This window comes from Lathamus discolor, chromosome 7 (assembly GCF_037157495.1).
Source record: "Lathamus discolor isolate bLatDis1 chromosome 7, bLatDis1.hap1, whole genome shotgun sequence".
Taxonomy (NCBI): Eukaryota; Metazoa; Chordata; class Aves; order Psittaciformes; family Psittacidae; genus Lathamus; species Lathamus discolor.
Window position 1 is genome coordinate 2,189,143 of NC_088890.1, and position 27,705 is coordinate 2,216,847.

Genomic DNA, 27,705 nt, shown 5'->3' on the forward strand with positions numbered 1-27,705 from the left:
GATACAGTTTATTCACAGTTTTCTTCACTGTTCCCAGTTTGTCCTTAGAGCTGATCTGTTTGTCCTGTAACTTGATAGCAAAATCCACCAATTCAATACACACAAGTTCCCACCCGGCTGCCAGACAGCAAGAAAGCCTTGTGAGTTCTATTAAGTGTACTGGGTTTGAACCCCAGAGCTGAAGAGCCCCATATCTCACAGCCAGCCCTGGCTCAGTCCCTTCCCTGCTGCTCTCCTTCCTTTGAAGATTCAGATTTCATTCAGACAACAGGACACGTGTCCGGCCAAATGCCACCTCCAAACTAAATCAAGACATCCACATGAATGATGAGCCCCAAATTACCTATGTGAATCTCCAGCATACAGCATCTGAGCAGACACTTGGAGGTGATCTCTCCTATGACAAGTAGAGCCGACCCACCTGCACTGCAGTGTTATTTCTGCACCAGCACTATCTTCCAGAAAAAGCAGTTTAAATATAGCAATGATTTTAGATTCACAGCTAAGTGTAACTGCTCACACCACTTTGTAGATTAAAAGCCCTGAGGCAAAGGTATGTTGAGCAACCCAGATCTATGGCAAAGCTTGGAACAAACCCCACTCTCCTTGCTTTATAGTGTTAAGCTGTACCTAGAAACACAATCTTCCGATATTTTAACACCTCCTCTGCCCGGTGTCACAGAATCATAGAACAGTTCGGGTTGGAAAGGACCTCAAGATCATCCAGTTCCAACCCCCTGCCATGGGCAGGGACACCTCACACTAAACCATCCCACACAAGGCTTCATCCAACCTGGCCTTGAACACTGCCAGGGATGGAGCACTCACAACCTCCCTGGGCAACCCATTCCAGTGCCTCACCACCCTCACAGGAAAGAACTTCCTTCTTAGGTCCAATCTAAACTTCCCCTGTTTCAGTTTGAACCCGTTACCCCTTGTCCTGTCACTACAGTCCCTGATGAAGAGTCCCTCCCCAGCATCCCTATAGCCCCCCTTCAGGTACTAGAAGGCTGCTATGACATTGACAATTATGAGATAAATATTGCAGCATCATAACTGGAATGAAAATTCACTAGTAATCCTCAATGAGATTGTCTTCACTGCAAGGTGACACTGCTTTGTGAGTTTCCAGCTGGGAATAGCCTGAAGTGGATGAATTCCCACCTTTTCCAGCTGAACACGAATGTCACGCATTGCTTCTCTACCCAGCCTAGAGGCGTCCTTCAAGACCTGGGGCCTCAGGCACTTGGCCTAAGAGCTAGAAGTAGAGATTTTGACAGGAGAGTTCTGTTAGGTGTTACACCATCGCTTTGTTTGAAGGGTGTGGAGGAAATGCTGCCCAACCTGTTAACTGAGTAAAAGGGCCTCTGAACGGTAGTTACCTGCTGGCTCAGAGTTCAGTTGGGCAATCCACATTGTTTGCGTTTGATTAGACACATAAAGAAAATGCGAAGCTATGTCACTTTGTACCAAGACACTGCCAAAAAGACGTGGATAAACAGCTCAGGAACACAGTGCAGGAACACCTAGAGGTCTTTGCCAGGGGAAAAACAGGTGAGAGAGACCTCAGGGCAACCCTTTATACTCATTCATCTGCTTGCTCATCCATTCACGCTGTCGCCATCCTCCTCTTCAGCAGTTTTTGATGAAGCACAAAGAAGGAAGGTTGTGAATGGACAAAATCAGTATCCTCGTACTGCAGCAGTCCTCATATTTAGGATAGATCCTTCTACTTCTTGGGAGCGTGAAGGTTAATGCTGCACACAGAGCACATGCAGATCAACATGCAGAGTCACAGCAATGGGCAGTTATCAAGGGGTTTCATGGGACTGGTGGGAGTATAAGAACCACACAAAAGAGAAGACAAAGTATTCTGGTTACCCAGTACACAGTCATCCTGTACTCCCCGTGGCCAGGTATTTATTATGTGTGTGGGGGGTGTTGGCAAGGGAGAGACAACCAGAGACACAGAAAAGCAGCTAGCTTGGTCACAGAGGAAGCGCTGTGACTGTATTGTAGAGGAAAAATATAGTGATGACTAAGGGAGGGAAGACAGAAAAGCAAGAAGATATTTAAATTCAAAGGGATCCAATGCACATCCTGATTTTAGCATCAGCCCTTTTGGGTCTACCCACGTTTATATGGAACAATTCCTGGGTGGTGAGAGAGACAACAAATGTAGTTCTGTAGGCTATGTGCCAGAACGTTCATGAGAAATGTAGATGATTTATAGCTTACAGAAGGCACTGAGATCAGTGCTTGGACCACATTGGCTATTTTTCTATGACAAAGCTCAGGTCTATATAACACAGAGGGATTAGGGCCTCTCCATCCATCACAGTCTCATGGGACATCAGGTTTCTGATGCCAGTGAGAAGAAAAACTCCCATGCGCTGCCTCTGGCTCTGCCCCATGAGCTGCAGTGCATCACGCGCACCGCTAACATTTCAGCCTTTCTGTTTGCTTACGAAGCAGATGTTTGACAGGCACAGAGATAATTCCTTCAAGATCTGCAGCAGCTGTGGCCAGCACTCGATAAGAGGCCCTATATTGCTGCAGCCACCCAGCCAAGGCCTTATGCAACTTGGTTAAATCGCCCTTTGAGACGCTGCCTTGCCAGCTCGAGTAAGTGGCAGACACCTCTCTACGGGAGAAGAAAATGAGTCTTTTGTTAAATGTCAATGTGCTTTTCCTTTGGGCTCCAGTTTTGAAACACTTTCTTTTCCCCTCTGTATTGTTTTGGGGATGTTTTCGTAATGTGGAGGCTTCATGCATCCAAACATGGGCTGCTCCTGCCCTTGCCAGCCATCAGTGCTTTGATGGGGAGGTTAGGTTAGCCCTGTCTCTGTAGGAACTCAAGTCAATGGTGTTGAATGGTCATATTCATAACCCTAGACCTCCTCACTGCCTGACACTGCTTTGTGCAGAGCACAGTCTACAGCTGACTCGTGGAGTTTGAATGATTCTCTTTCCAGAACTGAAATATCATTCCGTGACCATTCATTAAGGCAGAAGAGAAACCAGGCTGAACTCGGAACAATGCCTTGGGTACCCCTTAACAAGAACAGCATCCCAAGACAATTCTGCACCCAAAATGGGCAATGTGGGGAGGTACAATACAGAGGTACTTGCACTGTGTAGACACAAAACACCCGCAGTAGCCTAACACAGACCTGGTATTTTACCCACTTAAAAAAGCAAACCCAGTGTCAGGGATTAGTACCTTGGTCTCAACACCACCACGTGCTGCAGATTCAGCTCTTGCTGGTGTAAATGGTTTTTGCCATAGTCTGTATCTAGAGCGTCATCACAACTTCTTGGTTCACTGGAATCCAGATGTGGTACATCTGGCTTAGAATTTAAACACAGACCTTGTGGATCCCTGTATACCAAATGCCAGGCAACAGGAAGTCTGGCACGTGCCACGTGGGGCTTTGGGATTCTGGAAGTAATAGAATATGTGCAGATTACATCAAAGAGCTGACACCAAAGCAGCCAGGGCAAACCCACTGAGCTTTAAACTAGGAAGGCTTTGGGGAAAACGCAGGTAGAAGAAAATCATCCATATTCTCAGTGAGGAGCTGGGAATGAAGCTCAGCTTCATCAGTCCAGACATGAATATCCTCAGGGCTGAATACTCTGGGAGCGGCCATCACAGAGGCAGATCTAGGAAACAGAACAAACACGAGTGAAGTTCAAAACAACAGCACATGATAACTGTGCAAAACAGGAGTCATAAAAAGTCAAAGGAACTATTAACACTTCCCCCTTCTGCTGCACCTCCCTTTGGAGGACTTCAATGCGCTTCACCAAAGACATGTGTCAGATTGTGAAGCCTTTACTCACGCACCTTGCTACATACATGACCTCATTTGATTTTTATGGTTCAAAGCAGTATCTTAAGTACAGAGGGATCAGACTCTTGACCCAGCTGGTGCAGTGTCAGTCATTTTAGGATTGTTTTTTATTGATAAAAATGCTGGGTCAGAAATGACTGCACTTTCTCTTGTCATTAGTCTTTCTATTCAGAGTCCAATGTCACATCAGCTACAAATACAGGAGTCTGATGATCAAGATACTAGTCAAGGCAAAATGGAAAACTGAGGTGTTAAGCTCTGTCCTCATATGCATACTGCATATGCAACACTATTTACTGCATCTAAAGGTATGAAGGGCTTTGTCCTTGTCCTTTCAGATTCAGATGGGGCATCATCTCAGTTCCTCCTTGGATTCATATGAAACATCACTGAAGACAGGCCCATTGAGGTTAACATGGGTAAGCTGACTCAGGAGCCTGTTCTGTGCTATACTTTGCCCTCACTGAAAGAATGGTCACCCACAATAGCAAATCTGCAGTGGATGAGGTTTAATGACCCTCAGAGTGTGGGATATTCCTATTGTTGTTACACTGATCCTAGTAAAAATGTTCACAAGGCTTCTCCTGGTTGGAGCTGTCATTAACAAGGATTTCCTCTTGCAACATACTGTGGTTCAGGGAAATGGTAACTCCACTAAGGAACAGCATCCCTATAGGAAAAGCATGCATGACCCAATCCTGCAACATCTAAAAGAAGTAAAAATATCTTTGGTGTTTTATGGCCATTTCACAGTAAAAAAGTGAAATTAGATTGGATTAGATTATTTTTGTTCCGGTCTGTATTTGTGGGGCATTTCTGGAGGCTTGAAATCTCATTGCATCTCCATTCTTCGAAGTACAGATTGCTGGAGCAGAATTCCCTAGACCTATGCTGATTTCCTTAACTCCAAGGTGCAAATTGTGTTGATTCTCCCCCTTTTTCCCCCTTCCTCTGAATTTACTTAAGGGATTGTCCTGGGAAAGTCCTGCTGAGCTCTGGCCAGGCCCACTGAAGTAGGAGCTGCCTGCTTGTCCCCTGCCTATACATCACCTTCACAGCCCAAGACTTGAGCTCTGCCATAATCCAGCCACCATGACTGAATACTCACTAGACTCTGACTTCGGTATCAGGGGGCAGTTTAACACCTGAACATGATACAGGGATACGTCAGTAGGTTGCTGTGGGAATCAGATCAAATTAAACACAGGATCATCAGGTATCAGGCACTAACCTACACTTTGAGCCAAGGCAAGCTGCTGAAATGCTGAGCAAGGGGAATCGGGTCCTCTGCATCCTCTCGTTTATCTATGGCACAGAACAGTTAAAACCATCGCTGCCCAAGAAGATGAGGAAGAATGCTTTGAAGCACCAGGGCGGGCCTGGGAGCTGTTTCACAGCAAATACCTTCATTAAAGCGTTGCTCATTAATCAAGTACTTCCATTCCTGGTGATTCTCACTGCTTGGTTTTTAGCTTACAGATGTTCTTCCCTTCCCCTGTCCAATCGCTCAATGCAGTCACAATCCTGAGACAAACGGTATTAGCTGAAGGCCGAACTTGGGCTGCCATGCCAGAATTCTGCATTCACAACTTTCCTGCTAGCAGATTCCTTTGGTTTAACCCTCAGGTCAGACACATCAGGCTGAATATAGAGAAATTACTTTCCATGAGCCCAACTAAAACAAATCCGAGCGTCCAGTGAAAGAAGTATTGTTTGCAACTGATTGCACTCACAATTGCAACACACGGAGAATGGGGTTTTTTGGCTCTTTTTTGCCTTTCCCCCCCTCCGTGTCGCCGTTGGAAGTTTCACAACCTTCAGTTAGCCAGACCCAGTCTGAGCTGAGGATCTTGCAACACTGGTTTATCAATGCCACTGAAAAACAAGTCTGTACAGCGTCAGGACCTTCATTGATCCACCAGGCTGGACCCAAGCCGATAGCGGCTCAGATGAGATCGCAGGAAAGTAAAAGTCAGCCTTGTTGATTCAAACTGACACGGCATTGCAGCCTGGCAGCACATAAGCCTTCTGGTTAGCAAACAGACTGCATGGTCCAAGACTTAGTACAAGCTCCAGCACAATAGGGTAAGGCGGGCACCTTCTGGGGTAGGGTTTTTCTGGTCCAGGGCTTTCTCTTCAAAGTCATTCCTCTACACAGAGTAGAGTCCAGTGGCCAGGTGACTGCACGTCGACAGGAACGAGAGTGTGCCTCTGCGCTGCCCAATTGATACACGGGACTTGAACCTGGGGAGCAACTGCCTGATGTTGTCACTTAAGCAAGGGAGAACATGCAGAAGTGCTAAATACTTCATTATACGAGCACATAGATTTCAAACAAGCATGCAATATATCTCACACTGGGCCTCGTGGACCCATGGATCTGGTTGCTGCAGGATGCCATGAGTCCAAAGGCATAACTGTTCAAAAAGAGGATCAGCCTACTGCTGATCTCTGGTATTAACCTGAAGACCCCTCTTTCCTTCTCCAAATTCTGTATTTGCTCCATAAGAATATAGAATAGTCAGGGTTGGAAAGGACCTCAAGATCATCTAGTTCCAACCCCCCTGTCATGGACAGGGACACCAACATTGATTTGCATTGGAATAGTCAATGGAGTCTAAAGTACCTCTCACATGGCAATAGAGCTGCAGTGCGTTTACTGCATATTTGTTGATAGTTAACCCCCCTGCAACTTCACCCTTGACTCTTGCAATGCTGATACAGCACAATAGGACTTTGTGTGGGTGACCTGTTTGGACATATGAGTAGGTTCCACAAGTGGAGGATGCCTGAGGAAAGCTCTCAATGCAGATTTTCCATCAGATTGGTGCGGAAATAGAGAATCATCATAGGCTTGGTCCTGCCTGGGGCTGGGAGGTTGAGCCTGGATCTAAGGAAAGGCTTAAGCACGTGAGTATTTTGCAGGATTCTTGCTAACACTTCAGCATGTTTGCACATGCTCTTGTTGGAGCTGGACCAGGAAACCCAGCACCTCAAAACACAAAGACACAGACCTGCAGGGCAACAATTCAGACAGTGGGGTTTTCTGCTGTTGACCATGATGTTATCAGAACAAGACTCAAGATCTATCATCACCTAAGGGTTCTCCTGCTGCTGCCAGCAAGGTGAGAAGGATGGAAGCAGTAGCTGCAGCCTCTAGGACAGATTCAGCAGCAGGTCTACATGAATTCCCAGTGTCCCTCACACCATGTCCCTCCCTTGTAGCATCAGTAGGCCTTGCAGGACAGGGCAGCCATCAGACATCGACCACGCTCTTGACAAGACAACCCTATGAGCTTCTCCCAGTCTTCCATTGGATAGGTAGCTAGGGATTTCCATCACATTTTCTAGCACTTCATTCTATCACACCCATCATCTACCATCCATTGCTAAACAATGCATGTCAGCAGCAGGCTTCAGCCTTGCTCATCCTTCAGACTCCATCTCATCCAGGACCAGGAATACCTTGAGAGTGCCAGGAACCATGAATGCAGCATCTAACAAGGCTGACATACCAGGAGGCAGGAATCCTGCTACCGTGTGAAATGTTGTGTGCCAATAACCCACTAAAGAGGGAATAAAACATGAGGAACCCTGCATCAAGCGTTAGATTTTCCTTTAGATCTCATCCCAGGCACAACAGAGACAAGCGATGAGAGACTTCACGTTGGCTCCATCTCCTTCATTCGGTATTCCTGACGGGAGCAAGTGAGAACTGACCTTTCCTAGAACCTCTTCCGCTTTTCCTGGAAATAAGTCTTCAGTCACATGATAGTGTTTTGCTGCTCTTTAGGAATTCCAGATCCTGAATGAGGCAGACTGTAAACAAGGAAACCCGATACCTCAAGGACAGAAGGAGAACAAGATGTCCATAGACGCACTGGAGTGTGTTCAAGCATTGCAATGTGTTCTGTGGTTTGTTTCTGAATGTGCCTGTCTCTGGGTATACACCACACACACACACATACACACTCCTACAGAATACATACTATTGTTTCTATTCCCACATCACTAAAAGCAGCCCAAAGGGAGTCAGTCATAAACCAAGTGATGTTCTCCAGGATGGGCCCTGCTTTTTCAGCTCAGCCCTGACCACAGCGCTGTCCTTGTGTCTGCTGCTCTGTGGTTTCAAACCCAGTTATTTTCTAGTAGAAGGCAGGGATTTGTGGGTGCAAACAGGTACATGAGCACCCACAAGCTGCCACCCAATACCAGCCTCTCTTGGCTGGCTGGTCGTTAAAACCCTGTCTGGTTTTTAGGGAACATAGTGGCTGCTGAGGATGGGACATGGGATGGATGCTGGAGAGCAAAGGGAGGATTCTTTGAGCTAATAAGCAGCACGGCTGAAGAAGAGGTGGGACAGATTCCTTGAGAGGCACAAGAAACTTGGAGAATGAGGGATTGGTACACCACAGCACTGACGCTTGCCCAAAGGGAAGAAGATAACCACAGGAGAAGCCTGAGCCTTGACACTAGAGCATACTCTGGGCCAGCTGAGTTTGCAGTCTGATGCCAAACGCATTAACTCCAACACCTACTTCATCCTAAGACATTTCCACTCTTCACAATAAATGTCTACCTCTCAACAGAAAATTAGCCTTAAACCTAATACAGCTGGAACTCAGCCATAAACAGGCTCAAAATGGCTTTTTCTCCCTCTATTTATAATAGAAATCTTTTTGACAGCTGGAGACAAACCTTTGCTATCAAATCCTTCCCAAGTGACTTGGTGTGTTGCATTTGCAGAATGTTGACCAAGGAGCCTCGTTTGCTTAATTCTTTTCTGGAGGCACAACCCCAAATGGTACTGAGAGAGGAGCATGCATAATCATAGCAAATAGCACATTAATTAAAACCTTTTAAGACCCCAGCTGAGGTTACTGGAAGGATTCCCATTGATCCATTAGATTTTGGATAGGGCTTCAAATACAGTAATTGAACTGAAAAGTTCATGGAAACCTCTTGTCTCTCTTGCTGGATGTTTTACTGCTATTGGTATTTTCCTTTGCGTGTCCAATGCCATAGGGATGAAGGATCGAAATCACTGCCAGAAGATGTTTTGTGTGGTCCCTGCAGCATTGGTGCGTGGCTTGGTTCAAGCTGATGGGTCCTGTCTTCCTAGCGTTGCGGTATCTCCAAGGTCTTGCAGTACCACCGTGGTACTGCGCAGTGACATGGGTGTAGCGCAATCTCACAGAGTAAGGAAGAAGCCTTAGGGCAAATTCTTCCATATCCCACTAAAATGAGCTGAGCTTTACTGGTTGAAGTGGACAGTGACCCCGGGGTATTCAGCTGAACAACAGCTGAAGTGTCATCATCTCAAGGGCTATGCCAATATAGCTTCATTAGAGAGCTGCTGGGAATGGATTTTGTTCTAGCCCTAAGCTAAGCACCTGCCAGATCATTTTTCTGCTCCAGTGTTATTTTCTGTAAAGCAGAACTAATTATTACTGTATGTCACTAATATGACTTGTACCCAGCCTAAGGGGCCTAATAAATACTGGAATATCCATGAAGAAGTACACATAGAGTTGCAACACAAAGTCAGTACTCATCATGTAACTGCAAATCTCAGCTCCCCTGCCAAATCAATGGGGCTCTGACGTTCTTGCTGTTCCCTCCTGTTTTACAGCTACACAAACAGCACGGTGACTGCCATCCTGCAAGGAGCTGCCTGTCTACAGTTGGATGCACCCTCGGACAAATGTCAGTGCGCTTCCTTGGCCATGAAAACACGGGAAGCTGCTTCTACCCTCTGTGGTCCCATAGTGGGCAGTTGGGCTGTCACTGGGCAGGAACAGACAAGCCAGAAACCAGCCCCAATTTATCTCAGGCCAACTCATCCACACAGCCATCGCCTGGAGCTGCTGCAAGACACTTCGGGGCCCAAGTTTTCATCTCTGGATCCTCTGGAGACCATTCCAATGGGCTGAAACATCTCCGAGGAAGATTAAAAATACAGCCAAAAGTGATAACTTTTGCCAATCAGCAAATTTTTATCCTCACAATCCACCAGTGTGTGGATGCCGGATGGTTTATATCCCTTCTGATATTTCCTCTCCTATCACTTCTAACTGCGAATTCTCTTATTAGTCATACTGCACCACTTCCAGCACATCATTTAATCTTTCTTCATCAAAACACCATTTAAACAGAGATTAACCTATTTGAAATGTGGCTGCTGTCATCACTTCCCTCTGTGCTGTATTTATGCACTGCTCTATTCTTTTTTGAGGTAATCGTGCCAGGTAGCTTTGGATGAGTAACATATTGCTCTTATGTTGCTGTCCTATAGCCAACAAAGCCCCAGAGAAGCCTTCAGAAGTAAAAATAAAGCCCATTGCATGATACTGAATAAGGTTTTCTGCACAAGAGTGTGTGCCCTATCCCATCAGACAGCTCTTTTCCACACCATTCCCTCAATCCCTGCTTTAGGAAGCATCCTGCTCGCTTGCACAAAGAGAAAACACAGATCCCCTAGATGTCACTTGAAGGAAGGATCATGTCTCGCTGAGAGTCACTTTCTGAATGAGTAAAAACCTCATTGCGGATAAAGGTTGGTAGGGAGGGTGCGGAATATTCCTGCTGGATATTCCTGTAGCTGCTGGAGCTACAGCCATTGTAAAGAGGCAGATTGTCCCCATTAAGGTTAGTGTGAGCAAATGCCCATTTCTCGGCTAAATAGCCATGCGTGCACCATGGATGTTTGCAAGCATAATGCTGACGTTTCAAATGTGTTTGGAAGCACAAGTCCTCAGCTTTGGAAATCTGTTCTGTTCTCTTGCTGCGTAGAAGTGGCCAGCAGAATGCACTGTACGTGCAGCACAGATATCTTTTGGGTCATTGCTCAATGCCCACAGGGCCAGGGTTAATAAAGCAGAAGGGAACAGAGCACCAAAGCACTGTTGATAACTGTATGTGCACCAGAGACCATTATATTGGCTTTGTGGAAGAGCTTTCTATCATCTAATTGCTCAATATTCAAAGCAATACTTGATACTGCTTATCCAGAGATCTACTGTTCCAACCCAAAAAATACATAGACTGACAAAAAGGGCAGTGTTAGGAAAGTCACAGCAGGAATTGCAGTGGAAAAGCAGCTGGCCAAAGAAAATACTCAGTGATCAAACACCATGAGATGAAGGTTGGTCTAGGGTCTGTAACAAAACTCAATCTTTACACAGCAAGGGTGTAATCCAAGAAGGAATTAAGAGATCCCCACTCTAATTTGAAGTGGGCTGCATATTACTCCCATCACAAAGGCAGGAGTGAAGGTTTAGGGTCTGCCCAATGCCATATGGCAGAGCACTAAGCAAATGTGAAGCCTTGTCATTCTTTCAGTACCATTTGCTGTCAGATCTAAACCTATGCAGTGTTCAGTACCTCCTGTTCACATACTTCTGAGCATCTTCAAGTGCTTTGAGAAAGCTTATCTGAGCAGAAGTAAGTACTAAACAGATAAGGATACTTGCTCCTTGCTTAGAGCTGTAGTTCAAACACAGTTTGTGAGGACACCAGCAGAGGAAAAACTTGTGATAAGGGAAAGATCTTAAACAGGAACATGAGGTGGAAAAGGAGACTGAATACCTGGTGTGTTTTGCAGAATGAGGCAAGACTAGAATGAGCAGGGATGTTGAAACAGTATCAGCCATCACTGAAGGGGAGGCCTGGGAGATCCCCACATCCCCTTCTTTACCACACGGAAAGGGATGTGGGGATTGAGCTGCAGGGGACAGGGAAAAGGAGACATTTGCAAGGCAGATGCAGGCAGCGTGACCCCCAGCGCCAGGTCCAGCTGAGGGCAGGAGGAAACCTGGCCAATCTGGGACAAGGCTGTGATTTAACAGCCAGATAGCAGGCTTGATGCCCAGCAGGAGGGCAGGAGCCTGGATCATAGAATCATGGAATCATAGAATAGTTCAGGTTGGAAAGGACCTCAAGATCATCCAGTTCCAACCCCCTGCCATGGGCAGGGACACCTCACACTAAACCATCCCATCCAAGGTTTCATCCAACCTGGCCTTGAACACTGCCAGGGATGGAGCACTCACAACCTCCCTGGGCAACCCATTCCAGTGCCTCACCACCCTCACAGGAAAGAATTTCCTCCTTAGATCCAATCTAAACTTCCCCTGTTTAAGCTTTAACCCATTACCCCTTGTCCTGTCACTACAGTCCCTATCAGCATGAAGTCCAACACTCTCCTTCAACAGCTAGGTCACCTTTTCCTTTCTCACCCTGCACCAACAAGCTCCGCTTCAGCACAGTTTGCTGTCATGGAGGCATAGGGAAACCAACCCAGACCAGAGAGCACTGGGGTGGCTGCACAGACAGCTCATGTTGATGGGGGAGCAGTCTGAGCTTGTCTTTTATTAAGAGCCTTAAAAGCCACAGGACAGCGGCTGCTTTCCGAAGTCTCCCACTCTTGTTTCCCTAAAGGCTCACAGAGGGTCTTGCTGGGCAGACCGCCTCAAGAGAGGGAGAGGGCAGGACCTGACACGGTTTGTTTTGCACATGTTTTAATCAGCAGAGCAATGCTTCATGAGTACTCTTGGACACGCCAGAAACAATCCTCCTACACAGAGTTGTCAGTGATATTAAACAGAGTGAGAAGGCCCAGCCTCACATGGGTCACAGATGCTATTTTTAGGGTCACATCGAGAGCCTGAGGGTTGGACTCTGACTTTCCTCTCAGTTCAGTTGGACACAGTGAACAGGCACAGGAGGTGAAGGGGGGGACAGGAATCCCCTGCACAAACCATGGCTTCTTATGACAAGCAGTTAAAGGCTGGATTTTGCACAGCTCCTGAGTGTACAAGTGCACATCTTTGCCCTGATGAGTCTGTATTTGTCCTCAGCAGTGCTGGACCACAGTTCCAATGCAGCCCCATGACTGATGATTATAAGATAATGCTGGGTTTGGACATCTGGAAGCTTGTAATTACTTCTTCTTAACATTTTTACAGTATGTTTATGTGCATATATATATATATGCAGATGAAGCTGTAGGTAGCTTATTGATACCCTGTACATCCTATTTAATGAACAGGAAGAGGAAAACAATACTTAAAAACACTGAATGGAGAGACACAGATTGTAGGGGCTTAACCCTACTCTTGTTGCCACCAGCAATCAAAACCCTGTTGCCTTCAGGGGGGGTGGTAAGCCTGGTTATGCTTTGGTACTGTGTTGGCCTGTGCCTAAAACAGCCATGGATCAATAGATCTGTATGCAAGTTTGGATTTTGAACTCTTTGGGACAAAAAGCTCTCTTTTCAGTGTGTCTGTAGAAATATGAAGCCTGGTTGCCACTGAGAGTAATTAATGATCAGTAGCAAACTCCTCTGGCAACACACAAGAAACAGCCTCTCCCCCAAAATCAGAGTGATTTAGGTTGGAAGGGAACTTAAAGCTCCTCCAGCTCCAACCCCTGCCACGGGCAGGGACCCCGTCCCCTGGAGCAGCTTGCTCCAAGCCCCTGTGTCCAACCTGGCCTTGAGCACTGCCAGGGATGGGGCAGCCACAGCTTCTCTGGGCACCCTGTGCCAGCGCCTCAGCACCCTCATAGGGAAGAGCTTCTGCCTAAGAGCTCATCTCAGTCTCCCCTCGGGCAGGTTAAAGCCATTCCCCTTGTCCTATTACAATGTGCCCTTGTAAATGGTAGAGGGAATTGCCCAGAGGTACACCTATCTGTTCATATTCTCCTATTGCTTACCCCAATAGCAGGAAGGAACACCAACAAAGCCAATGAACCACAGTCAAGTTGTTTGTTCCCCGGTGCCTGTACCCACATCAGACCAAGGTGTGCCGGTGCACAAACAGAGCCTGCCACAGGACAAAATCTTACTCCCAACAACTTCCTAGGACCACTATGGCATGCCCAAGATCTCCCATCTGCAGGTCTGACCCTGCCCATCACAAGCAGTTTAAGCACGGACTATAAAGCTCCCCTGGCCTTACATGGGCTCATGATCAAGTTGTAATTGCTCAGCTATTGCATCTGTTTGCATAATCCAAACCAGCTGTCCCTGTGCTAGCTTCCATCCCAGAAAGAGCTGTGCAAATACATTCTTTACTGTTAATGTAAAGAACAATTCCGTGGCCTCTGCCCAAACTGGCCCTTCAAAAGCAGCATTAGCGTTTCAATTCCTTCCGAGTTCACACAAACGTAACCCCCACGGCAGTCTGTCCCTATCCTTTCCTATTATCCAGCACAAGGCCTGAAATCTTTCCCACTAGTATGGATTTATGGCCTAGTAATTATGGTTCATGAAATCCATTCACAGTAAAATGAATACTCCAACTCTTCCTGGCAAACCAAGTGTTTAACATCATGAAGGGTATAAAAATATAAGCACTCGTGGTTGAGTCACTTTTAGTACAACAGATTGGTTTGCAGGGCCTGGCAGTGTTTATAGCATAAATCACACTTTAGAGATGGGAAAATACTCCTAGATTATCTAGTTCAACTGGTTTTCTGCAAATATGTATTCCCTGCTGCCTTCATCCAAACCTAATTTGAGAAGTATCTCTATGCATGAGATTTCCACCACTTCCCTATGGGATTATTCAACAACTTGACAGAAATCACTGTTAGGAAATATATCCTGACATTTAAATCTGCAGTTTCCATTGCTCAGTTTAAGCTTTCTGCTCCTAATGTTCACACTGGAGCTAGAATCCCATTCCTTTCCCTTGCTTCAGTGCTCACAGCCCCCAGATACTTGCAGCTAGTTCAAACGTCCTGTTGTTGTTCACTGTTTCTCCCAGGTAACCCATGTCTTGGTATGGACAAGGACACTCCAACAGCTTTGTTTCCCTCCAGGTTTCCCTTCCCTAAAGCTCTTGAACATGGCTTTGCCAGCAGAGAAGAGAAAGGACTCAGGACAGGTCAGTGGCCAAGGCAAACAGTTGCTCTCACACTAGGGAGCCATTTCCAGTATTCTGAATTATTTCACTTTTAATAGGTGTTTTTTCCCCTCTGGTAATGGTTCAATCACCCTTCGCTCAGCTGAACAACAGGAGCAACCAACCGAGACCCGTTTGGAGCTGAAGGCTGCTGCTATTTACTTGTGTATTTTGTTCTCGCACAAAAGCACTCGGTACGTTGTGGCCTTGACACTGAGCAAGGAGAGACCGTGCGTACGAGGCATATAAAGTACATATTCCCCTCCTTGGCAGGAGTCCCTTGGTGGCAGCAGCAGCACAATGCACAGTTCTGCACCCTGACTTCCTCCTCCTGACCCCCCTGCTTCATTTCACACTCTGCTTGCCCAGTGCCCTTGTGAGGACACAAAAGGCAGAGCAGTGGCTCTGGCTGAAGTCGGTTCAGAAATCCCACCAACTTATCCAGGCCAGGATTTCACTTTAAACGACCGTTCCCCAAAAGCAGTGAAGGATTAAAACCGTGCCACATGCATGCACTGGTTAAAATGGGAGACTTGCTAAGCAGTTACAGGGTCCAAAAAGAGTTCTAGAGGGTCAAGTTTCCAGCTCAGTGAACCCAGTCAGTTATCCCAGGGCACTGCCTTGCTTGGGAGAGCAGGCTTGGCCATCCACACACACAGTGAGAATGAAAGGCTGAGATTTCCAAAGCTGGGGGCCTTGGAGGCACAAAATCCATTTGCTTTTATGCTGATTGGGAATCAGATTCCTTCCGGACCTCAGCCAAAGGAGGCACACACTCTCCTCCAAGAGAAGTAAGATTGTCTGAATTTGACAGTGCCTGGCGTTGCCACAGCACCCACAACCCTCTCAACACCACAACCCACATGGCTCCTGGAAGAGGGGCAAGGTCTGCTGAGAGCCACACACTGCTCCATGCTGGCAGCGCAGTCACTGTTCTGGTGGCCCGGTTCTATGCAGGGGGATGATGCACTGCTGCAGCACCAGGCTGACTTGCTCCCTCTGCATCACTGGGTTTTGGCGCAGAGGATGCTGGCAGCAATGACATCAAGGAGGGACTGAGATTATTGGAAAGGGAAGTGATGAAGGAAAGAATTAAAGGCAAAGAAAAATCTTTCCTTTTCAGTCTCTCTGACCTCCTAGGAGGTGGGTACCCACATGCTTGTACCACTTGAATATAAAAGGCAACTTAGGGTGCAGAGCCAGTCCTAGCAGCACAACACAAGCGTGGGCATGTGCTAACACCCCCATTTCAAACAAAGGACGCCTGGCCTTGCTACAGCAGCAAGAGGTGCCAGCAAGCCAAATGCCCTCACATTAGAATCATAGAATCAACTAGGTTGGAAAAGACCTTTAAGATCATGAGGTCCAATGGTTATTTCCACTCCTAATGCCAAGTAGGCACACTGATAGTTATTCTGAACACACACCATAAAATGCCTCTGCAGTGGTGGGATCCCAAAGTTATAGGATGTGAAAGTCTTAAGATAAAAAACTCTAGGGCTTGATTGAACAATTGCTGTAGCTGCAAACCCGAAGTCAGTGCAAGTTCAGAGGAGTTCTCCTTCAAAACACCAGATCATGGTCTAGTCCGTAGCACAAGCATGTCAGACAGAAAGCCTGAAGCTTTCTGACAGATCCCCTTGCACCACGTGGCTCCCTCGTGTGAGAGTGCAGTGTGAAGTTCTACACTGCGTGCTGTCATCTCTGCGAGATATTTCATCAGTCACCAAGCTGTTTGCAATGTGCTTAACAGCAAAGTTGTGTAAGCTCAAAGAAAGTGAAGGCAAAGAGCAACTTTGGCAATCGTGCCCAGGACAGTGAAGGTGATGAAGGCTGAGAACGGTCCTGCCGTTCAGTCACATTACAGGTGGTGATTAGATATTTGCAGAAGGTCTTGCAGGTGTTTGCAGTGCTGAAAGAGGGAAGCAAAGGCTCTGGCAGGAGATAGATGTGAGCTCCTTTATTGCATCAGGCTGGTGGACTGAATGCAGCAAACACTGTAAGGTTTCATGTCTGTGGTTTCTCCTTTCAGCTGGAGCTGATACCACAAGATAAAGCTGTGGTTTATAGCAGCTTTATCAAAAACACAGTAATCAGCACTAATCATAATCAATGCTCCTTTGCAAAACAACAGCCAAGGAAGGAGCTGAGCCTGAGAGAATGGATTAAATCAGTTCCATTGACATTTGGCCTGATTAATATGACTGGAACTTGTCTCCTATCTTGTTTAGCACAAGAAAGTCTTGCCAACTCACCACCAGTAAAGCCCAGACTGATCATGAGAACTGGTCTTCTCGTTAGCTAGAGGTGTGAGGGGGAAACGCCACCAAACCGCATTTATCTTACACTTCCACAACGCCTTCTCCTGTTCTGAATGACACCACAAGAGCTGACGGTGCCTTCCTCCTGTCCATGGTATTTCAGTTAAATAATGCCTTGTGCTTCTCACTGAGCTCTCTGGAAAGTGATACATGAAGTTAGTTCACACCAGAACATGAGATGGGGCCTTCATATCCTTGATCTTCCTTTCTTTCCCCCATGCATGATTGGTTTTTTTTTTCCATACTGTTCTTCTATTTTGAGTGATATACACCAAAAGCCATGGTTTCCAGGAGCAGAGGCAATGCATCCAGACAGGTATCACTACATACAAGCAACCTGGGCAAGATGTGTGCTACCTCAGTGGGAACTTGGAATGCACGTGGGTGTTCTTCACATGTTAAATGGATGTCAGCATTGTTCCAATGAAAGGTGCTGAAGTGGCGGAGACTGAAGTCCTGTATTGATCTCCCCAACAGGCAACAGCAATGCAATGTGCCCTGGCCCTGACCCACATGGCCAGCTGCAGGGGTAGCCTCTCTCGAGCACCCAACGTCCCCATTGAGAAAGCCAGCACAGAGGGCAGGTAATGTCACCAGTCTGATGATGAGGCAGAGGACATTTGCCTATTATGTGCACTTAATCCCATCAGGAGATACCCATGTTTAACACTGCTGAACATCTCTGACTACTAAACATCTCAGCCTGGAGAAGAGAAGGCTCTGAGGAGACTATAGAGCAGCTTCCAGTGCCTAAAGGGGCCAACAAGAAACCTGGAGAGGGGCTTGGGACAAGGGCCTGTAGGAACAGGCCAAGGGGAATGGCTTGAACCTGCCAGAGGGGAGACAGAGATGGGATCTTAGCAGAAGTTCTTCCCTGCGAGGGTGATGAGGCGCTGGCACAACTTGGAACTGGATGAGCTTTATGGTGCCTTCCAACCCAAACCATTCTATGATTCTATTTTCGACAGCTTGTACCCTGGCATCACAACATACAGAGGAATTCTGCAGGGTGGGTGCTTTTTGTAGCAGGGTGGTATTAGGGCTTGCCTCTGCCATACACGCAGCAGCACCTTGTCTGCTCCAGGGATGCTGGAGAGAGCAATCCCCATTTTCTGATGAGACAATGATGCAACCAGCCCACAAACCTTACCTTCAGTGGAGGTTAAGGCAATTAAAAGCTGACTCAAAGGTCTGGTGATGAGATACAAAGTCTTTCTGCTTCTAGATAACTGGTGCTAATTATATAGATTCATGATGATGTTGTGAAGTTATTAGAGCTCAGGTGGTTCCCGCATGAATGAGCCCAGTTCTCAGACAGGGCTTCAAGCAATGAAAGCCCAAAAGCAGTTACCTTTAGCCAGGCCTCTGGCTTGTGAGCTCAGCTTGAGGGCCAAGGCTTGGCAATCCTGGGACAAAGACTCGCTTTGAAAGATGGTCCTTCCCTATTGAGGGGCAAACCATGTTTCTGTTCTCCTCCCAGCAGCACAGTGCAAAAGGTGTTTTACAGGCAGGTCTTGGAGACAAGAGCCCCATGATGAGGGCTTGCAGTCAAAACAAAAAGCCAGAGAAATGAGAGATTTTGACTCCAATGCCTTTTGCCAGCAGCATCCTTTGGTCCCAGTAACATCATAGTTAAACACCTCAAAAGGAGCTGCCAGAGACGTTTGGATTCCCTTGTGGCTAATTATAGCTTTTTAATGCTATGGAGGGAGAGGGTGTTTCCCCCATTAACAAACCCAACAAGTATAATGGTATAACTCCACTCCCAAATGCTTTCCAATGCCACGCACATAGGGGATCTCTCACATCAGCTACAAAGTGGGTATTGTTCTATGTCAGCAGATAAATAATTCACCATCTGAAGACTTGGAAGCTTTTCTCTCAGCTCAGGATTATTGTTCCACTTGATGCAAGAAGTTGGCAGCTTTACTTTCTTCTTCTTCCCAAGAGAATCGGATCGCTCCAAGACTTGAGTAACTTCCAGGCTAATAGCTCACTAGGATATTTTTGTGCGTGTACACACACATGCATTCCTATGGAAGAAGTTAGGTGGAGAGGTGATTTCATTTGCCTTTTATTGTCGTGCGTTCTTACCTTTATACTGTTAAACCCCAACAAAACACATCCCTATGATGCTGCAGCCTCTTTCATTTCTTCCAGCGATCATTAAAATCAATGGTTCTCTATCAGCCAAGAGCTCAAGGAGGACAGGGCTGTGTTGCTTGGTTTTGTTGTGCTTTAAAGAAGAAAAGCAGCACTGGAGTGAATTTGTATTAACACACATCTGACCAGTGTATCACTATGAGGTCCGTCCTTTATGGCAGCCTATCCCTTGCTGGACTATTCCAGCAATCAAAGGAGCACATGGATTCTGGCAGGCATGAACACGTCTCAGACCCCATTTTTCACACGCAGGGGAAGTCCAGATCTTTCTCCAACAGCCCCATTCCTATTTTTCATTAGCTCAGAAAAAACAAAGATCAATACAGACCTCCACCAAGAGAGCAAATTCCTGATGTCATTGTGCTTTCATTCCGCTGTTTTTAACAGTAATTAAGATTCTGTTGAAGAGGAAAGTTTCTCATTGACTTCAGCAGGCTTTGGATGGGAAGCAGGCTGCAAGTTTCTGACTCACTGAAATTGAAACGGTTCCTGGGAACAGCTTTCCCAGTGACAGCTCAGTAAAACCGTTGTTATCCCAGGTCCACCATGTACTTTTTAGAACCAGAGCAAGAAGATTAAACGTGAAGTAACAAAGTACTGTTGGCCAGGCCCTCTACCCTGATCCAGGAGACCTATAGTCAGGTTCAGGCTGTGGATTTAAGTACACCTCAGCTTCTCCAAGAGAATCCATATTACTGGGCCTTTAACTAGTTTCAATGGGCGCTACTGCTTCCCAGTTTGGGAGCTGCCAGTCCATTTCAGCATGAAGCAGGACTATTTTTGAGAGGTTTTAAGTGCTCTTCAGGATAGAAGAACCACCCTTTCCTGCCAGCTGCACTTTAAATTGGGCCATAAAGCTTTACATTTAAAAACAATGGTGAAACGCAACTCAAACAAGATGTCCTCAGGGCTGCACACTAAAGACAACAGCAGCTTTGATGAGCGCTCAGCAATACAGCTGTAGCCCTACATTTCATTAGAACATTTATATCTCTGTAAGAGAAAGAGGGAGCATTTCACGCTTAGAAAAGTGTGTTATGTTCACACTCTCATTCTGGACATCTGTTCATGTCAGAGGTGGAGAGACAATTGCTCAGACATAGGAAGGATTCTTGCCCTTGAAAATTAGACAGGGAGAACTCAAACAACAGGGTTAAGATCAACATTCAGCGAAGCAAACAGAACTGAGGAGGTTTCTTCTGCTGCAAAAACAACTGCCCAAAACCTCATCTGACTCTACATGGCACACCTGCAGTGAATTCAACAAAGTCATATTGTTTTATGCCTGCCAAGAAGTCATCCCAGAAAGAGTTTGTTAAACAGGACCAGTATTCAAGGGAAGTTTTGAATGCTTTAAGCCTGTGAGAGATCCAAGGAGAAAGGACCTTGTAGCCAGAAGTTGTATTTGAAAGGGACAGGAAAGAAGCAGCTGAGACCTGGCACTGTGTACAAGCACATGCTGGATGGGGTCACAGATGAAGGCTGTCCTTCCACGAGTCAGCTCCTGTCACACCTCGGGCGCTCCACTGGTACACAGCACATTGAGAGCATGCACATTCCCGGGCCAGAATTACAGCGTGTACAATGGTAACTCAGCAAGAAGGACAAACGAGCCCGTTTGCTTTCTTAAAACAGCAGCACTGGATGTGAATCGCGTCAGAAGGGCACAGAATTTGAGGTTTATTGGGTTTTTTAGAAGTCTTTTTAACAGTGCCCAAGAGCCGATGGATTGGGATGGGGTTGCACAAGGATTGCGTTAAACCCTGTGGTACATTTCCAAGCCTTGTTTGTCCAAACAATTGACTCCGAGCACAAACACTTATCGATGGAAACCTAAGCAAATTTCAGGACAAGCTTTAGTTCCATTATTTCATTAATTTATTTTGCTGACTTGAACATCAAGGTCTTCCAGGCCTGCAGTTGCTGTAGCAACAGGAAGGAGCCCATTAAATGATCAACCTGAAGGCCAAAGCTATCAGAGTTGAAACGACCAAAAGTTAATATTTAACCTAAATCCTCTTGTTTGTTTAAAAACATGCAGCTCACTTTGGGTTCGCTGTTGCCTCATGGACCTACTACAGAAGTAGCTGTAGAGCCTTGAGACCACTGAAGTTTTCATACATATCCCATGTAACATCCAGATCCTCAATGGGGCTGGTTCCTACCAAAAGCCATGCAACAGCACACTTCTGTAGAGCTATTTTCTCTGATCTTTTCTGTGTGATAATCACTTAACATGCATGTGTTTCACCATATTATTTTGATGATTTCCACACTCTAACAGCATTATACATTATCGTGTTTCAAGAGCTAAAGAGAATGAGTGTGATCCATTTTTAGGCCCATTAGATTCTGTCCTTTGGACACCCATTCCATGGGTGAGCTCTGCTTAGCCTTGGGCCCTGCAGGCAGCACCAAATGGAATCAGATTGCTGCAGCAAAATTATATGACCCATCCCCTACTATTGCTTAAACATGTCTAGCCTCCCTCACTGCTGTTTCAAGTGTCTGGCAGGCCACTCTTTCCTCAGCTTTTGATACGCACTGCTGGTTTTCATCAATGAAATAGCATCTATGGACAGCCAGGAGGGACCTATAAAGTGGGGCTACTTTATGCTTGTCCACCAGTAGAACAAGGACACATGAAGAAAGAACCTCACTTGGTCAGCTTCTACTGTAGTAATATAAAGCAACACATCATTTATAGTACATGGATACCAAAAGGCTTCAGTAGACCATTGCTTTCAGTAATTTCTTGTGGCTATGATATGGCCAGACTAGACGTGTCTCTGACAACATAAGTCCCAGCTGAACATAGCTCTTCATGAAAATACTAGGAGGAAAAATGCCTGTTTACTTCCTACTATGCCTGCACTGGAAACATTCCTCTGCCTGCAGTTTCATTTTGGGAGATCTCATTGCAGGTGGTAGCTGCTGACACAAAACATTTGGATGCAACTAGAACCTATTAGGATAGTGATTTGTCAAATCCATCCTGTTCTAACACAAAGGCAGAGTTCCTCTAGGAGGGGTAGGGGACGGCAAGTCCATTCCACAGCATTTCTCCAGGTTATTCAAGGCTTTTAATGCAGAAAACATGTATGTTTCTTAATAAAGAAGACAAAACAGTTCATTGCCATTTGTGACCTAATTAAACAGCATTTTGTGATTCTGATTAAGCAACAGCAGATCCCAGGTGGAAAACAAAGGTCATGCAGCCAAATCCAGTGACATATACATCACTGAATCACAGCACTTCAGTACTTCTGGTCCTCCCTCGCCTAGGTATCAAACCCAGAGTGAAGGCCACACCACTAATTCAAGCATTCAGGTTTTGCACATTAACGGTCAGCAAAATCACCATGTAAAATGAAGCTGTGAAGCATGATTATGTTATTCAACAGCTTCATTGGCACTGGTGATGGACTGCTACAGGAGCCAGGCCTAGGTGCAATTAGATGCAACTAGGCGCAACTGCCTGGCACAGGCTCGGATCACTTTTAGCATGAACCTGACATCTCCTTTGCACCACTGCAGCTGGAGGCAGTTAGATGGAAGGCTTTATAACTAAACAAACAGTCTTGCACTGGATTAAGACAAAGAGGTATCATCCTTAATTGAACTTTCAGGTCTCTTTACAGAGCTAAAAGGCAGCTTAGAGCTTCCCAAGACACCCACCCACATAGCCCCAGATTTTGCCTCATGTCTTCACATGTCCCAGTTAGACATTACCTTGCCTGGGGGTTTTTTGTTATCCTTTTGCCCCTTGTTCAGCATGTTTGTGCTGACCCTGTGAGGGAGCAGAACTAGTGTGGCTGGGAGAGCTGCACGCCACAGCCTGCAAACAGGAATGGGAAGGCAAGAAAAGGAGCCATTGCGATGGATGCATCCACTTGGGTTTTTTTTAACCTCATAACACATGAATAACACTTGTCATTGGGACACCCTGATATTCCCTGCCCAGGCCCTGGCATGACCTGGGCACACTATTCCCACAGCTTCCTGCTGTAACTTCTTCGCCCTTTACCCCCCATATTACAGCTCTGTGACCATGCATCCAACCAGGAGAGGTTGGCCTTGAGTCACCTCTACACTGATGCTGTGAAACGATTGCTCTGCATGCCAGCAGAGATATTCCTGCAAGGACAAGGATTAGAATATGGGCTGAGCCATCCCAAGGAACAACTCTCTAAGCAATAAACCCCAGAAAAAGGGGGGAAAGAGGAGAAAAACAGCACTAAGAACACCAGACCAAATCCCAGCTTTGCTGTTGCGCTGTCTCCCGGCTACCTTCTGAAGCCAAATTCCAAGAAGGAAATACACTTGGACTTCACACACATACAGCCAGCACAGACTGAGACTGGGAAGGATTCCTGCACGTCCCTTCTCTCAGATACTCCCCCCTGTATGACCTAACTGTGATCTGCAGCTGTCAGAGTCATCTCTCCCTGTGCTGGGTAATGTGAGGCTCCGCAAGCAAGCGGGAGCCGCTCTCCTTGCCTGCCTGCCTAAGGCAGCACTTGCTCAGCAAACACAAATATGTTTATGTGGCAGCTTGGTACTTGCCTTACTGCCCTCGCTCTTTGCCAGGTGTTTTTCCTTTTATACCCACAGGACACCCAGAGCCATGTTCTAATATAGAAATATATGTTCATGCCCATGTGTTTAGTAATAAACAGGTGGGAAAAATCTATTCCCTGACTGCCTTGTTTGAGTGATTTAGTTAGTTATTTTTAGACCTGTTAGACATACAGTCTCAAAGCAGCAACGTCGGGGACTGGCTATTGTGATATAATGAAGTTATATTCACAGACCGATTTTTTTCCAGAGGGGGATAAAAAGAGGATATGCAGTTATAAGGGCATCCAACACCAGCCAGCCCCTTTTTCCTCTCACCAGTTTGAAAGCAGCGTCAATATGGTCTTCCATGACGTTACCATGGGGATGAGTTGGCATCCAGGTAGACCAGGTCCTCCTAACAGCTGAAGTACAGAATCATTCATAAGCATCTTGATAGCATTGCTTAGAACAGCATATTTTTGTACCATCTATGGGAATATATAGATACACATGTAAGAGATTATGGTTTTATCTTCTGATATAAAAAAGAAAAAAGGAGCTTGTGGTACTGCTTTCATAGCCCCAGCTGCAGGGGAGACCAGAAGCAAACTGCACAGCTGCATAAGCAAGGCACACGATGTAGAAGGGAATGAGAAGCTGCACCAATATAAGACAAGGGGTTACAGCCCCAGGTTTGTCCCTTTCTTACCCACAGGACACCTGAGAGATGCTGGGCATGGAGCCCAAACCGACCTTGATCCCACTGAGGTCAGGCTGCTGAGGGATTCTCCCAGCCAAAATTCACCTTAGAAAACCCAAACCAAAAATATAACTCACAATAAAGAACCTCCTTTCCTCAGGGGACTGCATCCACTTCCTGAGGACACACCACAAGAAGGGGACCTAACACAGCACAGCCAGATAAGAAGCAGCTCAAGAGATGGACCACAAAGCATGAGCTCCTGAACATCTACACATCAGTCATGGTCCCCCAGAAGGTTTTGCTCTGATAAGACTGTTCCTTCTGCTTCCTGGGCCCTGTCTCCCTCTGAAAATTGCTCAGCCTCCCCCCTCCTCGAGGTGGCTGCCATGGGTTTCATATCCCCCTCGGGATGCAGACACAGCTGAGCAGGCACTTTCACTGTTCCTAGCATCCTCCTGCTACCCTGTTGCAATAAGCAGAGCCGATTGTCTACTTCAGCCAAATAAGCAAGCATAAATGCCAGTAAAAGAACACATTGCATACATCCCTCATCTGGAAGTTATTTTTGTTTGTATTTATGTTCCCACATGTTGTCAGGGTGATGTCTGGGCTCAAGCCCACATGTGGAAAAATCTGGACTGGGCCCTGTACTAGGAAGCTCTGTAGCTCAGAGACTAAACTGTGCTTGCTCCTCCTTGCCTCCCAGAAAACAGCCTGTGTGCTTGCCTTTATCGTTCACAGCCTCTTTTATGCAGAGGAGAGGAAAATAAAGAATGGACAAGAGGTCCTTTTTTTGCACTAGGACACTGGAGCAGGAGGAGTCCCTGTCTTCTGTGCCAGGAGAAGAAGAAGAACAGCAGGTCCAGAAAGAAGCACAATTCCCTGAGTCATGCTTTGTGGCACAGCCTAAGCCGAGCCATTTGGACTGAACTAGGAACCTTTCCTACATAGCAAGACCAAGCACAACCAGGACACTAAGCTCAGGGACCTCAGCTTGCTCTCACCAAGCACAACTCATCACAATCCAGGCTTAAACACCACCAGCCTCAATACTCTTACACTTCTGAATGGATCTTCTTTCCTCAATAAAAACACCCCAAAATCCCAACCAAACCAAAAGGTTCAATCAGGTCAGTCACAACCCCTCCAGCACAGTACCTGCAAGCTCATTCCTCAAAGCACCTTACTCCACACACCAGCCACTCCTTACTTCAGTCTCCCTCCTTTATCACTCCCTGGAAGTGTCTGCACCCAATCACCATCCCCTCCATCCACCTGAGCTCCTCCCCTTGAAGGAGCCTGAAGGTACCCTCAGCTGAGACCTCTGATTAGCTCCAAACCCAGTTGAGACTCCCCAGAGAAGCTGTGGCTGCCCTATCCCTGGCAGTGCTCAGGGCCAGGTTGGACACAGGGGCTTGGAGCAAGCTGCTCCAGTGGAAGGGGTCCCTGCCCGTGGTAGGGATTGGAGCTGGAGGAGCTTTAAGGTCCCTTCCAGCACAAACCAGTCTGGGATTCTATGATGGTTGCAACACTAATCAGAAATATTCTGTTGTGCTGCCTCCATTTGAAGACCCTGAAGACTTTAATAGAGTCTTCTCTTCAGTGTTGCACTTCCCTTGAATGCAAAAGGCCTTGAGATGGTCTGCATGGGTGTAGTCTGTGTGCTGTGCCAGGCAAGGGGAAGAGCAAACGGGTTTTATCACATAGTTGCGTTCAGAGGTTGAAGCCATGGGACTCTTATGTGGATGTTTTCCAAAAGGGAATGGTGGGGACTGTCCCATGAAAATATCTACAAACGTGACGGAGTCTGTTCCAGTGAGGTGTTCATGCTTTGGTCATAGAAATTCCATTTCTGGGGTTGCTGAAAAGTCAACTTCAGAGAGAACTGTTGAGGTTTGACCAAACCCACGTAATTCTTGACATTTGCATTTGACAAAAGAAAAGAAGGCACAAAAATCTTTTACAAAAACTGAAAACAATCTGAAATTCAAATTTACAGATAAAATTTGACAGGTGGAAAGAAAATGATGAAGAAGGAGCATCACTTCAAGACACCCGTCACTGGCAGGTCCAGGCATCGCATAGCCACAGTAAGGGACCAGTCCAGCAGCTCTGGGAACTGACCCAGCGCAACCAGCATCCCCACTATATGTGGGTTACATATTCCTACTTAGTCACTGTAAGGCAAGTAGAAACCTTCCTCTAGCTTGTGACTAAGCTATTTGTTGATCCAATAAACTGCCTTGAAAGTAACAATTAGAAGTTATCACACCAAAGATAGTTTATTAAATCCCCCACAAATTGTCTAGTTGCAGAAGTTGAATGAAAGATCAGAATAAACAGTACAGATTACATTGGACTCGATCTTCTGTACTAACTTTCCAAAGGGGCACTCTTTTGCAATCCAAAATGTTTGTGTTAATAGATAACAGGTACTGCATCAGCAGACAGTCGTTTCCTTTAAACCAAATGCATTTGAGAAGAGTAAGCAGAAAGTATCAAAGTTAAGGGAGGAAAGATTGTAGGTAGGTGTACTGTAGGTACACGTACAATAGGAAGGTACTGCGAGGTGCAAGTTGGATTTTAGTGCACGGAAACCTCTGCTAACCCGCCTCCCTGTAATCACATCGTAGGCTGAAGTCCTGAGCAGTGTGGAAGTGCTTAACGGGGTGATAAAGTCAGAAAAGGAAATAAATCAATACCCGAACTTCTTGCTGCTTACCGTGGGAGCCAACACAGACCCCACAGAAGATGAAGAGCATGAACCCACATGCTCAGATCCCTGAGGGCCATTGGAAGGACTGAAAAAGTCACAAGCAAACACAGCCAAGTTGTTCCCCTAATTCTCCCTAAGTCCTTCAGCAGCTGCAAGAGCCACAGCACATCTGTACCAACATCACTCATGTTACATCAGCAAAATGAACGCATTTATCATGCCTTGTGCTTGACCTCATGCAGGTTGTAAGCCTGTCCAGAGGGCTATAAAGCATTCCCACTTCTCCCCAGTGTGCTCCAATTGACTGCATCTATACATCGGTGTGTACGCATCTCCAAATCACAACAAACGATTGAGCTGTGATTAGCATCTGGGTCTAAGAAGGAGCTGGTACATTTGGGTTTGCTCTACTGCCACAAGCTCCCCAAGAACTATTGGTTAAATCATTTAAATCCTTTTCCTGACTTTGCACAGTGAG

General features: G+C 46.3%; 2 long non-coding RNA genes across 5 annotated transcripts in view; one reads left to right on the forward strand and one right to left on the reverse strand.

Moving 5' to 3' along the window:
* The window catches only part of LOC136018145 (uncharacterized), a 360,185-nt gene that overhangs the window by 295,076 nt on the left and 37,404 nt on the right, over nucleotides 1–27,705 (forward strand). The gene's annotated exons all lie outside the window — the stretch shown is intronic.
* On the reverse strand, nucleotides 1,798–25,708 carry LOC136018558 (uncharacterized). 2 transcript variants are annotated; one of them, XR_010614480.1, is made up of 3 exons: nucleotides 25,670–25,708; nucleotides 24,145–24,230; nucleotides 1,798–3,666 (listed from the first exon to the last, which is right to left on the reverse strand). It is a non-coding gene; the product is annotated as an uncharacterized LOC136018558 (long non-coding RNA). The 2 variants fall into 2 exon arrangements; XR_010614479.1 differs by lacking the exon at nucleotides 1,798–3,666 and adding an exon at nucleotides 18,565–19,118.